The sequence below is a fragment of the Amblyomma americanum genome, chromosome 3, assembly GCF_052857255.1.
Source record: "Amblyomma americanum isolate KBUSLIRL-KWMA chromosome 3, ASM5285725v1, whole genome shotgun sequence".
Taxonomy (NCBI): domain Eukaryota; kingdom Metazoa; phylum Arthropoda; class Arachnida; order Ixodida; family Ixodidae; genus Amblyomma; species Amblyomma americanum.
In genome coordinates this window covers 50,777,452-50,793,896 of record NC_135499.1, presented here as the reverse complement: position 1 = coordinate 50,793,896, position 16,445 = coordinate 50,777,452, and the positions used below count along the sequence as shown (strand labels likewise).

Here is a 16,445-nt window from a genome sequence, read left to right as displayed (position 1 = left end):
ATCCCAGGTTTTGTGTTCGGCATGGACATACGTGGCGAGCATATCGGCGATGGTTTTGTTCAGGCGCTCGGTCAGTCCGTTGATCTGCGGATGGTATGCAGTTGTCCTCCGGTGGCTGGTTTGGCTGTATTGCAGGATGGCCTGCATTAGTTCCACAGTGAATGCTGTTCCTCTGTCCGTGTGAGCACATCGGAGGCGGCGTGTCGCAGAAGAATGCACTCCACGAAAAATTTGGCCTGTTCTGCTGCTGTTCCGTTCGGTAGGGCTTTTGCCTCGACGTAGCGAGCGGGTCAGGTAGTCGGTCGCTATAATGATCCACTTATTTCCAGATGTTGACTTTGGGAAAGGACCAAGCAAGACCATGCCGATCTGCTGAAATGGCCTTGAGGGAGGTTCAATGGGGTTCAGAAATCCTGCTGGTCGTGTGGGAGTGGTCTTTCGTCGCTGACAATATCGGCAGGTTTTCACATAATGCGCGACATCGGCAGACAGTCGAGGCCTGTAATATTTGTCTTGAATGCGTCGGAGGGTGCGAGTAAACCCGGGATGTCCAGCTGTCGGCTCGTCTTATGAAGCCTGTAGAACTTCTTCGCGGAAAAAAGCAGGTACATGGAGGTAGGCTGTTTTGCTCGCCGCAAAGTTCTTCTTCACAAAGCCCTCATTCTGCACACAGAAGGAAGAAAGTCCTCGCTTGAATGAGGCGAGGCTGAAGGAACCTTGCCTCCCATGTACTCGATGAGGCGTTTTAGGTCAGGGTACGAGCGTTGCTGCTGAGCAAAAGAGCTGGGGCTGATGGGCATCCTCTTCGTCGTCCGGCGGCGGTGTAACTGCAGGGGCTCGTGAGAGGCAATCTGCGTCATAGTGCTTGCGTCCGGACTTGTAAATAACGGTGACGTCAAACTCCTGGAGACGCAGACTCCATCGAGCGAGTCGGTCAGAGGGGTCCTTCAAATTGCCAAGCCAGCACAGCGCGTGGTGATCGCCGACAACCTTGAATGGTCGTCCGTACAGGTAGGGGCGGAATTTTGACGTAGCCCAGATGATGGCAAGGCACTCCTTCTCAGCTGTCAAATAGTTAGCCTCGGCCTTGGAAAGGGAAAGGCTAGCGTAAGCGATGACTTTCTCCAGCCCGTCGCTTCTTTGAACGAGGATGGCGCCTAGGTCCACGCTGCTTGCGTCGGTATGAACTTCAGTATCTGCGTTTTCCTCAAAATGCGCGAGGATCGGTGGGGACTGTAAACGACGCTGAAGTTTTTTGAAAGCTTCTGCTTGCGGCGCTTCCCATTTAAATGGCACGTCTGCTGTCGTCAGTTGGGTCAAGAGATCGCCGATGAGCGAGAATTTTTTCACAAATCGTCGGTAATATGCGCACAGTCCGAGAAACCTGCGCACTGCTTTGTTATCTGCCGGCGGTGTAAACTGTTCAATAGTAGCTGTTTTCTGCGGGTCCGGGCAGACTCCCTCGTTGCTAACGATGTGGCCTAGAAACAGCAGCTCTTCGCAGGCAAAATGGCACTTCTCTGCTTTCAAGGTTAGGCCAGACGACCTGATGGCGTCTGGTACGGTTCGAAGTCTTTTGAGGTGCTCTTCAAAGTTCGAGGCGAAGAAAACGACGTCGTCTAAATATACCAGACAAATTTCCCACTTCATGCTTGCCAGCACTGTATCCATTACTCGCTGAAACTTCCGCACCAGCAGCCCATCCGGAGTAATGAATGCTTTCTTCCCGCGATCTCTTTCGTCGACCTCAATTTGCCAGCAGCCGCTCTTGAGGTCCATCGACGAGAAATATTTGGCGTTGCAGAGGCGGTCCAGTGTGTCGTCGATGCGGGGGAGGGGGTAGACGTCATTCTTTGTTATGTTGTTCAAGCGGCGGTAATCAAAGCATAATCGAAGTGCGCTATCTTTCTTTCTCACTAGAACAACCGGTTCCGCCCATAGGCTGTTTGAAGGCTGGATGACGTCGTCGCGAAGCATTTCTTCGACTTGGTCCCGCATGGCTTGTCGTCCTCGCGGTGACACACGGTAGGGGCTTTGACGGAGAGGTCGGACGTGTTCGTCCGTTATAATGCGATGCTTGGCAATTGGCGTTTGTCGGACCTTCGGCGATGACGAAAAACACTCACTGTAGCTTGGAAGCTGCTTGCGCATCTTGTCTTTTCTGTTCCGGGGCAGGGCTGGGTTGATGTCGAAAGTGGGCGAGTTCTCTTGGTCAGGCGAATCTTCTGCGGAGGGGTCGGAAAGGGCGCAGGAGCCTCGTAGGTCGGATATTTCGTCGAAGAAAGCAATCGACGTTCCTCTGTTAATGTGCCGGTATTCTTCGCTGAAGTTAGTCAGCAGTACTTCGGCCTTGCCATTGCGGAAATGCGCGATGCCTCTTCCGATGCTGATTCCTCGGTCTAGAAGCAACTGCATGTTCCCCTCGATGATGGCTTCAGCGTTACTGGCTTTCGTGGCACCTACGGTCATGATACCGCTTGAACTGGGTGGGACGCTCACTTCTTCCTCCAGGACACTCACGGCAACGCGATTTTCCCTAGTTTTCATCGAATCGATGGCTTCATCAGTCGAAAGCGTGATCAGCTTGAACCGCAGGTCGATGATCGCCTGATGTTCATTAAGGAAATCCGTACCCAAGATCACTTCGCGGGAGCATTGCGGTAGCACAACAAAGGTCGCAGAATAGATATGTCCTTTGACAGTCACTCGCGCTGAGCATCGTCCTGATGACGTAATGAGGTGGCCCCCTGCGGTTCGAACTTGTGGGCCGTCCCAAGCCGCTGTGACTTTTCTCAGATGAGCAGCGAATGTTCCATTCATCACCGAGTAATGGGCTCCTGTGTCGACTAGAGCGGTAACTTTCCGGCCGTCGATAGTCACTTCTAAGTCGGAGGTCCTGGCTCTTGCATCGCATGTCGCTCTCGGCGTCGGGTCACGGCTTCGTCGCGTATGCCAGTCGCGGGTGGGGCGTGTGCTCGAAGCTTTTCTGGGTGGCGGCGTCGTTTTGAAAGCAGTTTGCGTCGTGGCCGGGGTTTTCATTGTGTGTGGCGTCGGTGCAGCGAGTGTATCTTCTTCATCCGGCGTAGCGGGTACAGCGTCTTCATGGGGCGTGGTCGGTGGAGGATCTTCGGCGTATCGCTCTCTCAACCTCTGGAGGTGAGGTTGCTGTCTTTAGTTTCCCCTGCGGGCCCTGGGAGACCTTCCTCGCATCGCGGCTGCGTTGTTGCGGCGTGGCGACGTAAAGCGCGAGGTTGACAGCGATGGTGAGCGCGAAAAACGTTTCGGCGTGTGCTCCTCTCGACGCAGGTACTCGGCGATTTCCTGCGGACGTTGGCCGAAGCGTGGTCATGGGGCATAAACGGCAAATCCTCGAATACCGACACCACGGTACAGGCAATGACGAAGAATATGGCCGGCCTCACCGCAATGGATGCTCAAGGGCCGGTTGTCGGAAGTCCTCCAGGCGTCGCAGTTCCTGGGGCTTGAGCGTGGATCGTAGGCTGGGCGGGCGGGGGCAGGGAGGTGGCGTTCGGAAACAAGTTGTTCATGTCGGACAGGATGCAGGGGTGGTCGTTGGGGCTGAGGAGTCCTTACTACAGCGGCGTAGGTCATGGCCTAGGGTTCTGTGGCCGTCGGGGTGCCAACTGCCTGTTGGACTTATTCCCATACCACATCCATCAGAGTCGCTGCTTGTGGCTGTGGGGAGGATGACAGTAATCTGCGTAGCTCCTCTCGGACGATTTCGCGGATAACTTCCCGAAAGCTATCGCTGGCGGTGGCCGTCGTGTCCGAACGGATTCACAGGCAGAGGAAGGGCGATTGTACTGCCGAGCTCGGACGTCGAGGGTCTTCTCTATCGTACAGGCTTCTTCCATGAATTCCTCGGCTGTTTTTGGCGGCTGGCGGACGAGGCTGCCAAAGAGTTGTTCTTTCACGCCACGCATTAAAAACTGAACTTACTTTTCGTCGATCATCTCGGGGTCGGCGCGGCGAAATAGGCGCTTCATCTCCTCGACGTAAGCGCTGACGGGCTCATTCGGAAGCTGGATCCTGGACTCGGAGTCGTTCAGCTCTTTCTTTCCTCACGACACTGGTGAATACCTTCAATAGTTCTCTTTTGAACAGCTCCGATGTCGTAAGGGACGACTCGTAGTTTTCGTACTACGTGCGCGCGGAGCCGTCTTATGAAAAAAACACGTGTCCAATTTTTCCACATCATCCCACTTGTTGAATGACGCCACGCGCTACTATTGGTCCAACCATTCTTCGGGGTCTTCGCCTAAGGATCCATTGAAAGTTGGCGGCACCCGCGGCTGCTGCAGTATGATCGGTGTCGACATCTTCGGCGAGGTTGCGGTGCTCGTAGCAGCGTCTTTTCGGTGTCTTGTGCGGTCCGGCAGTGTCCCGAACTCAGGCTCCTCTCCCTGGAGGCATCGGCTGGCTCGCTGAGCTGGTGGCTCGTCCTCGGGTGCGAAGCGCTGAGGGCTGGCTTCACGACTTGAAGGGGGCGTCCGGAACATGGAAGGCTACCCAGCACCTCCCCAAATGTCACGTAGTGGTGACGGCAGTCGAAGCAGCGATGAAGACTGAGAAAAGGTATTCTAAAAGAAAACTGTTTATTGGGCTGGCTTGCGCCCACAATGGACTGAATCACTCGGCGGCGGCGAAGCGAAAAGCGTGCTCGGCGGTCGTCGAACAGAATGCCCGCCGCTGTCGGCCGTGCTCATTTTAAATCTGATAGCGAACTTTCGAGATAAAGCGTGCAAAGTTACTAGAACATTCCGGAACAACGTAGAATCAGCGCTGCCAGGCTGCGATCAATCGAGATAAATCTAGTCGCGTCTTGCGTCGCAAACAAAGCGATAAAGTTGTGTGACGGCAGATTTGAAGAATGAACAAACACTGCAAATGTTCGCGGCAATATTTTCAAACAACTTTTCAGGGCCCCGTTCAGGGCTGAGCCTGGTAGCAGATAATCTTGGCCTAGACTAACTATTCGACTGCCCGAAGCGAAGGAGGCCACATTTAATTGACGATAACAGGCTGGAAAGATTGCGCTCTTTTGAGACAGATACAGTTGTCGAAGAAGAAAGGTGCCAAGTTGAGTGCGTTGGCTTTGGTGCATTCGACGCTTTCCAATGGCGCTCTTGAAAACTTTGTGAAAACAGTGCTCTAAGTGCTTGGGCCAGTGGCATATTTTACAGCCCCTTCATAGACATGCACACTTTATTGTGTAACTTTCCGTATTGCCTCCCTGCTCATGAAACTGCTCGTTGGCAGCCTTTTTCTGCACCCCCCATCTGTTTATAAGCTTAGAAATTAATTCGTTATCTAATTTATCTATCAATCATTTGATTGATTGATTGATTGATTGATTGATTGATTGATTGATTTTTTATTGCCACGGCGCAGGCAGTGTCCAAAACCACGTGCTTCGATACCGTAATTGATGAACACACTGATGCGGCCGCTACTGTACAGAAATAATGTACTACATATTGGGGTGACTATGCATCCAAGAGCAGTACGCTACAGTATGCAGTAGCATGTACTGGTTTATGGGCGTTTAACGTATCAAAGCAACTCCAGCTATGAGGGACGCCGTAGTGAAGGGTTCCGGAAATTTCGACCACCTGGGGTCCTTTAACGAGCACTGACATCGCACAGTACACGGGCCTCTAGAATTTCGCCTCCATCGAAATTTGACTGCCGCGGCAGGGATCGTACCCGCGTCTTTCGTGTCAGCAGCCAAGTGTCATCACCAGTGAGCCGCCGCGGCGGCACGCACTAGCATGTACTAACCTAATGGAACCATCAACTGCACCCTGTTGTAGTGTAATACGTATGTAACACTATGTGATATTATCCTCGGAGCATTATTTATACTCAGTTGTAATGCACCACAGCATGCAGCATTATGTACCACAGGGAACACTGCTAAAAGCTGCCATAAATCCGCTGAGCACGAATGTTGCGCATACGCTCTCTCCGGGCACCTCATTTGGGGGATTCCAGGTGCTCGTATTAAAGCGTTGCCTTCGTTGACGACCGTATACGTCTTCGTCGCTCGGATCGCAGTAGAGCGACTACGCTCGAAGAAGCGAGCCGCCCGGCGGAATGGAGCCTCCTTTGGCGCGGGCGAAAGTGCGTCCCTGTACTCATCAATGGGCGTCGCAGATGTCGCATTCAGCGCGGGTACTTAGGCCGCCTTTCTTCTTGGAGACAGCTGCATCTGTCACGGCATCTGCGCCGGACGCGCTGTAGCTTTATGACTGTTGCAAGAGCCGGCCTCTGCCGGCGTTTTTCTTTTTCAAAAGCGCCCTTTATTGTCACTGTTCGACTGTTCGGCCAGTCGTTGATCGAGGCTGCTGCTCGTCGAACGTTTAACGGTGCGGGCCGGGAAACGACCGTCTCCGCGGAAGTACGTACGCTAGCGGCTAATTTGCACGACGCACGGATTGCGTATGTCTTTCCCGAGTGTTTTAGCAGTCGTCTTCGATAGTTTATGCAGGCTGCGGGGCTTGACGGCTGGGTTCGATACCAAAAAAGAGAAAGAAAAAAAAAGACTAGTGCTGAAAAAGCTGACGAATCAAACGGAATGACTTAAAGGCACCGCCCGAAAGATCTCCCTATTCTGTCATAATGCATCTCGGTTTTGCTGAGGTATTGTACTTGGTATAGTAAAGGTATAGTACAGGTTAGAACAGGTTTTTAGTTTTGTTTCAATAGTGGATGCCGTTATTATCAAAGCAGTTATAGCTGTTGGAAAGCAAAAAAAAATTTGAGCACCTTTTTTGCTCATCATTGCTACATAAGCGACGAGGCGAATTTTGATCTACCTACATACATCTGGACTTTACCCGCACCTGATTCTACTGGTTATCAGCGTAAGCACAAAAACAGACGCTTGTGCTAGGCACAGAAAAATTACTGTTTGTAACATACCAGAAAGAACTGCTGATTAGTGGATCGTTCGTGCACATCGCAGGGGTCGTCACGTTTGTAAAACATTATGTTGTGTTAAATTTTATTTTGTTGCATAACAATATATTGGTAGTATAATAAATATTTATACACTATATTCTAATCAAATTCCCTGAGTTAAATTTTAATACTTTAATATTTTTTTTCAAATTTTCATATTTTTTCGCACGGCTCCGCGCTCCACCTTGATACTACTTTTGCACGACCGACGATTAAGTGCTTCATAACAGTGAAATATTGGGCATTTTTTGGGAGAGTAAAGTGTTAGCGCCAACTAATTAAGCAGAATACTTTGTCTATAAGCTGACCGAAGAGACATGGGAGAGGCCTTTTCCCTGCAGTGGGCCTGGTCAGGCTGATGATGGTGATGATGATGATGATGACCGAAGAAGGCGCTTCCTTATGCTTGATATCGCATTGCCATTCACCTTCTTCGCGATGTTTCGACCTTTCAAACAAGATCAGTCTGTACGCAACTAAGTGTCTCCGTCACCCGCATTAATAATGTGAAGAAGCTCTTGTGTGCACTCATTTTAGAGCTTCCTCGTGCTCTGCGAAGAGAATGCACTAGCCTGGTAAGCATTTTTTTCTAGCATTAAAACAAAGCTAAGCTGCATTTACATGCACTCGCTAAAGCGATTTTTTGATGACGCGTTAAACATTTACCCTATTACGACCCTTTTGTGACGAAATTAAATTAGTTGCTCTTTTTCCGGAATAACCAGAAGGCACAAAAATGAATCCAATTAGGCGACTGGAATCCCGCGTCATAAACAACGGGGGAGAAAACATCATTGCGCTCCTCGCGCTTGTCTTGCTTGGGGAATAAATCGCGAGGCTAGCCGCAGAGACTTTCATATGCAGATGAGGGAGATAATCGGCTTACATGCGCACTGCTGCTCGTTATTCCGCCTCTCGGCTGCGTTTTTCTCGCGACTACTTTATCCGCCGGCAGACAGACGCGAATCTCGGACGCCGGCTCAGCGTTAGCTGTTTTTTTTTTTCGATTTCCTCTCTTTTGAATTCATTTTGATCAGGTGGTGTTCAAAGGGAAGACACGACTTCGTCGAGAAGCGGAGTCTGCAGTCTTCAAGACGCATACTGCGTCTTTTCTGTCTCTTCACTAGCTTCCCATTTTGCGTCCCCACACAACTTCCCAACATCCTCAATCTGAGTCTGTTTTTTAATCATATCTGCTTTTCAGCGCTTTTACTTTTCAAGTACACAACACAGCAAACGACTACGGTTATGCATCGCGCAGCGTCCCAGCAGCAGTATCCCTAGCGGTTCAATACCCCTGGCGGAGCCAGCGCCGAATACAGTTTTGCTCGAGCATCTCGAAGGTTTTCATTGTCCCTTTGGCTTTGTCTACGAGGATAATTCGCAAGGCGACGAAAGGTCGCTTGTTTTTAGTATTTCCTTGCTATCTGCTTTCTTAGAGCATTGCCGCTTTTCTTGGGATTCCACTAGCATTTTGGAGGGGAATTCAAACTTCCTGCACCGTTTTGTCAGGAACGTGTTGGTACGTGGCCTGCGAAACCACTCGAAATACCTGACTGCCTCTCAGTGCTGAGTTCTCTACTCAGTTCAGACCAATTGTATTTGCTAAGCAGCCCCTCAAGTTTCCTACACTACCTGAAAATTTAAAAAAGTAAGAATCTCATAGTTTCCTCGCTGCATGCAGTGATCTTCTCTGGACAGAAGCCGCTTACCATTTGGATAAGTGGGCCTGTCGACGCATCTATACCTTATTGTAATTGATCATATTGTCAGCGGCCGGATTTCACAAACATCAATAGATTTCAAGCCCGAATTATGTTCCACTTGCTGTCTCAGCGAGCTGCCGTAGTTACAGACTTCTTGCAACGTTAGATTCCCTTCTCTGTCTCAGTGAAAGGTGACAGGGACACTAATTGGCTGTTGCTATTGGCAGGTAAAAATCTATCTATGAAGATTCATGCCACCGCGAAAAATGTCATGGTTCTTTGAACGGTACCAAACCAGCTGAAAACCTTCTGTTCTAATCGTAGCCTGTACTGCAAAATAAAGGATACAAAACAAAAATTTCCCGTAAGTACGCCTTCATCCAGGGCGAATAGACGGGTTCATGCTCACAAAGGAGTATAAATATTGCCACCTAACTAGAATTAAGAAAAAGAAAGTAACACTTGTATTCTCTGTTGGTTACTTCCGCAAGTGTTTTTTTTTTACATTTCCAATCGTATTAGCATTACTCCATTATCGCGTTTTTTCTTCTTTGTGGGTCTCTGGTTTCTGGCAAGGAAGGCGGGGATTTCTTTCTGGAATCGGGAATACCGTGGTCTCTCCTCCTAATGGGATAAAGCCGTTGTACACGGCGTAGCGACCGCGGTATTTGTTCGTAACCATGAAGAGCGCATAGAAACCAAAAAGCCCTAATGCCAGCTGAAAGCCCAGCCTCTCAGGAGGCTTCATTGCTGCCATCACGGCTACGTCTTTGGCTAGATGCCCTGTGACGTTTGTATTCTACCTGTTCATCCTTCTAAACGGTCAAAGCTGCGCCGAACTCTAAGCTGCTTATAGCAAGGTTACTGTTATTATATTATTATTGATATTGTCGATATTACTCTCTGCAGCAATAGTATAAGTAGCGTAGCAGTAAGAGAAGTACTCATAGTAGTGTAGAGTAGGCATATTGTCGCAAGTTACTTTCACGAGGCCGATTGAGAAAATGATTCCCTGTGCCGTCATTACATAACAGTAAATCAAAAGAGCTACTACTGCGGCTAGTTGAAAATGCATCCTTGATAGCGCTCACCAATACCATCAAGGATAATAGTAAGGAATAACAATACTAATACTTACGTAAAATACTATCTATGCCTTTACTAACAATCATCTGAGCGACACCCGGCTCTTCCCGTGACATCACGACACAGCATGTTGTTTTAACCAAGCGTCTGACTGGACGCGATTCAAGCTTGCTAAGCTAAGAGTTGTTTAAATAATAATCAGCACATCGTTTAAATTCCGCTGTTCCTCATAGGCGGCGTAGACATTCGTGATAATCTAACCATGCTCTGCGTCTAACTGAAAAGTCAGTAAAGCTACAGAGATAAGAGCAATCAACAATGCACTCATCGATGTAACAAAGCATCATCTTCGCGACTCTATTGTACCCGCCTTCTTCAGCCAGTCGCCTTATTCCCGTCATCGGATTTAGCCAAGCACGAACAAGGAAAAATATCTCATCGCATTAGCGTTAATGCGGAACGGATCTATTATCTATTCTTGGCGAAAAAAAGCATTTTGTATTGGATGCCTTTCCTCTTTCTTTTATTCTCTCTTTTATTCTCTTTTACATATTCCTCTATTCACTTTTTCTCTTTCGGCATGGGCTTTGCTCATGCAAACTACCGGCCCTAATTTATATTCTCTGGCTGGACAAAGTGCCAATAATTAATCTCTCGATGGAAGTAGAGTGCTGTCGTAATGAAACCCTCAGAAGAGCCCTCAGCCATGCAGCCCGAATATTCGCTGTTGCCACGACAACGCCTCCTTCCCAGTGGAGCGGCTTCCTTATGTGCAGCTGTGCTATATAAAAGCTGGACACAGCTGGACACTGTAGTTACTCGCACGCTGGTACCCCGCCCACCGTCCGGTGTGTGTCGCCAACCGCGACGGCTAAAATTCATAATTAAACGATACGGCCGCAACCCGCAAGCGCTCTCTCGATCGTGCAGGTGTCCCGATCGATTCTTCTTCGCCCTCCGCCCACCTCGCCTGCCTTGTTCCGGGAAAAGCGGGCGCATGAATAAAGGACGAAATGGTGTCGGCACAGCCGCCGAACTACTACTAACAACGCGCCAGTGTGCAACGGTTTAGTGGCGCAACACAGAGGGGTTCCAAGTGCGCTGCCCTAGAAGCTGGGCTCTGCGTCAGTACTCCTCTCCCGTGGCGTGTTAGTTACGGGCAACAGGCGATGGCTTCAAGACGTCTGTGGTAGGCTGGCGAGCGCGTGAGGACGGCACACTTGTGGAAGTCACCGCTTCGAATTCTTGACTTTCCATCCACTGCAGTGAGTTGTGAAACGCAACATAAGTTTCGGAGCACGAAGACTGCAACAAGGCGTAGTTGCTTGGCGCTCTCAGCAAGCAGCCGAGAACTGAGTGGTGTGCTTTGCACTTGTCTGCGTGACCTATAGACTGTGGACCCCTCAATGGCTGCTTGAGCACTAGGCGCAGCCAGTAAATTAAATTTTTAAGTTATTGGTGGGTTCCGAAAACTTCTGTGCGCGCCTGTACTTGGCTACAGCTAAGCAGAAAAGTATGATGTTGAGTCGACACTCTTGCGTGCAAAAATTGTGCCGCAGATTTGTTTCGGGTAGCCAACCTGTCATACAAGCCTTAACTCTTTGTTGGAAAAGATGGAACTTGAAGTTTTGGAAAACGAAAACAAGCGCATTTACCGGCGCTTTGAAGAAGCCTATTTACATTGTTAAGAAAAAAGCAAACAGTCAAAAATGAAGAGTTCATGCGTCGAGCGACTGAATGAGCTTTGTCGCCAGGGCCCAAACAATCCTCTTTCACTCGGCACGCCTCTTCATCAGGCGGTAGCCAGTCCAACACGAGGCACATTTCTCCAATATGGGAAAAATTGTACAGCACTCTAGCATTCGTTGCAGAGTCGCTGCTGTTCCTACAGAGGTGCAACAATTTTTCAAGCGGCTCCATGTGTCCCATAAAACACATGTGATCCTTGTGGGCAGGCTCCTGGCGGATGCGGCTAATTACTCGAAGCCGCAGTTCCTCTATTCCCCGGTCGTCTGTCCATCGTCGGTCGCTGCACCAGGTGTCCTTCTCGCTGGAAACCAGACGAAGGGAAGGTCATTCCCGCCGAGCCAAGCGTGTGAAAATTCCGCAGGTACTTTCCCAGCGAGACACCCTTTTCTGTGGGGTCGTCGGATCGTCAAATGTTGAGTCGCCAGCAGGGTGGTGACAGTGTAATCAGGAAGCTTCTATTGGGACGCGTCGGCAGAGCATGTAAATTGGCAAGCGAAACAATGCTCATGACAAGGCAGTAATCCACAAGAGAAGCTTAGAATGCGCTTTTCGTCTGTTTCCTTGCAGTTCATGCTCTTGTTACCAGCTCTGTGGCATTTTCCACTTTGTGCTACACAATGCTGCATTTTCCTACGTGGTACGATAGATCTTCGTTCTCTTCGTCTTTCATTCCTACTTGAGTTCTGACTTTTTCATGGTCTGTACGAATATTTACAGTTCGCACTACACCTACAGTACGACCTGCAACGTGCTTTCGACTGGGGGTGCCTACCGAATGTGCATTTGCTCTTGGTACTAATCGACTCCATGCGACGCGACGCACGTTGAAAGAAGTCCGCCCCTCTGTAGTGGCACCTCGCTGCACAGTTTTTCATAGCCAGCGGCGGCCCTCTGCCTCATGAAGAAAAATTCAACTACATCTTGCGCGTTGCAGGTTGTACTGAACGTGTCTCCACGTCACTTGTGCATGGATATCGCGCGTACACTCATTAGAGGGCGCTGCTGAGTATTGTAGTTCATTGGTGGCTGCTGCTTTCCGGTTGTGAAGCGGTTGTGCGCGATGGGATTTTTCGTGTCAAGATCAATATTCTGAGCTTTGAGGCGCGCCTTAGAGGAAGACTAGATGTCAATGGCGGCCACCTAGGGTTCTTTACCATTTAAAATTATCGGTAGAGGGCGTTTTCGCTCTGTTTGGTAAATCCTCTGAAACAACCTAACGCCTCATACCAGAATGTGGCAGTATCCATCCGAATGGCGATGCAGGCACAGTCGCTCTCTCTGAGGTCCTAGCATTTAGAAATAACAGAATATCCTGTGAATGAAGATGCGGTAGAAGTTAGCAAAAGGCGGTTGGAAGATTGGTGGCTCAAAAGCAGGGAGATGACTGACGTACGGTTACAAGTAAGCATTCAAAATTGCAGTTTAAAAAATTGGCAAATTTGTGGATAAAACACTTAAGTGTGACGCATTCCTTAAAGACATGTTAAGGACAAAGTCCAGCATGGTGGAAGCTGCCACCACCTTGTTTCAAAGCGGACGCTCCTACCTTCCATCCATCCATCCTTCCTTCCACCCACTCATCCATAAATCCGTCCGTCCGTCCATCCATCCTTCCATCCAACCAGACCCCCGGATTTGGGCTCAGTGATGCCCGATGCCTAACCCATGGGAACTTATCCCCTGCGGAGAATTTTTTTTTTTTTGCATGAATCGCACATGGGGTGACTAAGGTTATCGTTTACTTCAAAAACTCGCGAAAACGAGATCCGTCCCGATTGGTAACGTAAAGAAAAAAATAGCTGTGGTTTAAACTTCGGTTAACCCTGGTGAGAAGCGAAAGCTTCCTTTGCGTGGCTACGTTCACAAACGCCACACACATTGCCGAACGGATTGTCTGTAAAGCGTCGATGAAATGGACGTGTAGCCGAGTAGGACTCGCTGAGTCTGATCAGAAACACAGTCTTCCGGCGCTCCGTCTCACTTGAAACCATCTCCGCGTCCAGTGCCGAAGTGAAGAAACCTCCGACTCTGCGTGGCTGGTTAGACGGGACGCTTCGAGATCACATGGCTGAATCAGCGGATGAAGTTAAAAGGTCTGCTGCCTTTTGAAGAAGAAGTGGTGGTGCCGCCAAATATATAACAACTCTTCATCTGTCCAGATTGAATTCGATGACATTTTCCCATCGAATGCAAAGCTGCAGCCCTTCCCGCTTCTTCAGGGTCTATTGCAGGACCACCTAAGGTCCTTTCCCTCTCATGTTCTTATTGCTGCCGATGCCTCGCAGGGTCGCGAAAAGGCAGGTGTGGGAATTTTTTTGCCTTCACTGGATTGGTCTTTTTCTCTCCGTCTTCCTGACTTCACTCCAATTTTTCTGGCTGAATTATTAGCAGTAATCTTAGCCTTACAAAAATTAGAATCTACCGTTTCCCAGGTCGTGGTTATGACAGACTCTCTGTCCATTTGCTCTTCCTTACCCTCACCCACTGACTCTCGGCCATTACGCCTCTTTAAGTTCCTGATTCCGCTCCATCTAAATTCGGTAAGGTTGCTTTGGGTACCCGGTCACATGGGCGTTCACTTAAATGAGGTTGCAGATTACTTAGCAAGAGCCTCTCTCAGCGGCCCAATTGTTGCTGTCCTGCCATCGTGTGCATATACAGCTGCGGTGAGGTTTCGCAGCTACACAATATTTCAGGAATTTGCTGCCTCGGCTCTTACATCATCTCCCGAATATCAGCATCTTCTGCATCCTTGGAGTAGCAAAGACTGGCGCTCACGCAGACTAGAGGTCTCTTTCACGCGCTTGCGTTGCCGGGTTCCCCTTCTAAATTTCTACCTTCACAGATCTGGCCTGGCAGCTTCCCCACTGTGCCCTTTTTGTGCCGAACCTGAGACAATAGATCACTTCCTGCTGTTCTGCCGCCGCTTTTCTCATTTGAGGAAGCGTCTTTTGCAAATTCCATTTCATCAACTGGGCTTGCCTGTGTCTTCCGCGGTTGTTCTTTCCATTGGCGCTTCTTTGCTTGGACGAAGCGACAGGAGTGTGCGCTCTGCTGTGCAAAATTTTCTTCAAGAAACGCAGCGACTCCCATTCTAATTTCTTTTTCCCGCCCTCAGTCAGTACGACTTTGCAACATTACAGGCATTGTGTACTATTATGCACATTAAGCAATTGTCCCGTCTTTGATCTCCAAGTTAACTGGACCCCTTTCCTTCCCTCTTCCAATCTATCAGACTACATACTATTACCACTCCTTTTCCCGTCAAAACTTTCCTGTATCCAGTAATTAACCGCCTGTGTCTTGGCCACTCCCCTGTTACATCTCAGAAATCAGTAGACAAGCTGAAAGAAATTAGCGTCCTCGGTGGCATGGCGGTCCGCTCCTACGTTGCTTACGGGAAGCAGACAACCACTGGAGTTATCACTGACGTTGACCCGGAGATAGCTGACAAGGACCTCTGGTCGCTGAATAAATCTACCGCCTAGATTGTTGACATTCATCGTTTCGGGCGCTCCAAGTGTGTCAAACTAGTTTTTGAAACTGACGCTCTGCCATCCCACGTCAAGGTGGACTATGTGAGGCATCCTGTCCGCCTGTATGTTCCCAAACCTGTTCAGTGCCACAAGTGCAACAAGATAGGTCATGTGAGTGCTGTTTGCACGAATGAGGTATCCTGCCGTCGATGACCAGCATGACACCTGCACGACGGAGACTATAAAGTGCACCAACTGCTCGGGTGCCCATGAAGCCACAGCTAAGGACTGCCCTCAGCTGCAAAACGAAAGACTCATCCTGAAAAAGATGGAGAAGGACAATTAGACCCACCAAGAAGCGGCGGCGTGTATTCGTCGCCGCAAACATCGTTCCCGGCGGCGTCGTCCGGTTCCACACAATTCTAGTCCACCTGCACCACAGTCGCAGGAAGTATCAGCTCAGCCGGCACAGCAGCATGAGCCTAACAACGATAACAAGACGTCTGCGGCCGTGTCCCAAGTTACCGCAGTAGCTCAGTCTGATGCGTTTGTGTTACCTTCTTCCTCTGATGCTGAATGGCCTGACCTGCCATCCAAGCCAAGGAGATCGCCATGGCAAGACCAAGACCCGTTGCCACTCCAGCTGACACTGTTGGCAAGCCCGAAGGTCAGGATGTGAGCATAATGTTAAAAAAGTTTGTGTGTTCAATGCGCGTGCTGCTTTCAGGCATTAACACGCCAACAGCAAAGATTGTTGTGCAGTTTTTGGATGCACTTGAGCCGCTCTTGGCGGCGTTGCAGTAATTCATTATGGCGCAACCAAAACCTACCTCATCTGTGCCAATGCACGTGCGCCGTAGTGTAGTGGTGCAATGGAATGCCCGAGGCCTACGAGGTCGTCTGAGTGACTTCCGGCAACGCGTCCACAAGTACCGCTTCCATGTGCAGGTTATATGTGAGCCCAACATGCCGTCGCCTTTCCGCCTTTCTGGATACGTGCTGCTGTGGTCTCGCACAAAAGACGAAACTAGCGAAGTGTTAGTTTGCATACGCCAAGACAACTGTTTGACAGTCACGCTAAAAGGACGGGTCTTTTCGATAATCGGTGCCTACATTCCACCTAGAGATGCCATTGATACTTCGTACCTATATTCAGCCATCCAGAGTTGTCCAGCTCCTCATATCATAGTGGGCGATTTTAATGCTCATCACCCTCAGTGGGGCAGTGCTGTTATGAATAACCGAGGCAGGAACCTGTTTGACTTTATGCACTCCCAGAACTTCATCAATATCAACGATGGTTCACCTACGTTTCTGCGTGGCACGTCGTACAGCAGCTGCTTGGATCTGGCGTTTGTTTCAGCAAGTCTCCAGTTTTACGTCAGCTGGTGCAGTGACGTGGAAACACATGGGAGTGACCACATTCCAACGTATGTTTGCGTCA

General features: G+C 49.5%; 2 protein-coding genes across 19 annotated transcripts in view; both read left to right on the top strand.

Moving 5' to 3' along the window:
* LOC144124579 (coiled-coil domain-containing protein AGAP005037) overlaps nucleotides 1-16,445 on the top strand; it is a 489,877-nt gene that overhangs the window by 58,639 nt on the left and 414,793 nt on the right. The window lies entirely within an intron of this gene.
* Nucleotides 6,349-16,445, top strand: part of LOC144122947 (uncharacterized) — a 51,834-nt gene continuing 41,737 nt past the window's right edge. Inside the window, exon 1 of the mRNA XM_077655896.1 lies at nucleotides 6,349-6,421. The gene's annotated coding sequence lies outside the window, so the exon portion shown is untranslated. The remainder of the gene's footprint in view (nucleotides 6,422-16,445) is intronic.